Genomic DNA, 498 nt, shown 5'->3' on the forward strand with positions numbered 1-498 from the left:
GGGACTAGGGCTCTAGAATGGAAGAGAGGACAGAACCCAGGCAAAGCACCATGCACATTCATTACTGCCTGTCCATGCCTGCGGGGTCCATGAGGCCCCTTGTGAACTGTGCCTGGTGCTTGTCATTAGCTGATCGTTTTTTCTGTCAGTAAGTAACCCTACTAGAGGATATTTTCTTAAGGGGAGCCAACATAGTTGTCCAGGGGTAACTAGCAGAGTGTAAAGGCAGGATGTCCCAAAAGTGTCAAGCAGTTTTTAGCCTTAGACTGTGGTGCTTGGCACTGTGGCAGGTATCAAGACTGCCAACTTCTATAGAACACCATTTGATGTAGAGAGCCTATATCGCGAATCGCGGCATCAGAACCAAATCCCTAGAGACCACTGGGTGAGGCCTGCTGCAACCCTCGGAGCCTGCGCTAGATTACCCCTCCCATCGAGCATGCTAAGATGGCGCTCATTTCCTGCTTCCGCGTTTGCTGTACACCCCATCTATGATGA

The sequence above is a fragment of the Octodon degus genome, unplaced genomic scaffold (assembly GCF_000260255.1).
Source record: "Octodon degus isolate 3935 unplaced genomic scaffold, OctDeg1.0 scaffold00089, whole genome shotgun sequence".
Taxonomy (NCBI): Eukaryota; Metazoa; Chordata; class Mammalia; order Rodentia; family Octodontidae; genus Octodon; species Octodon degus.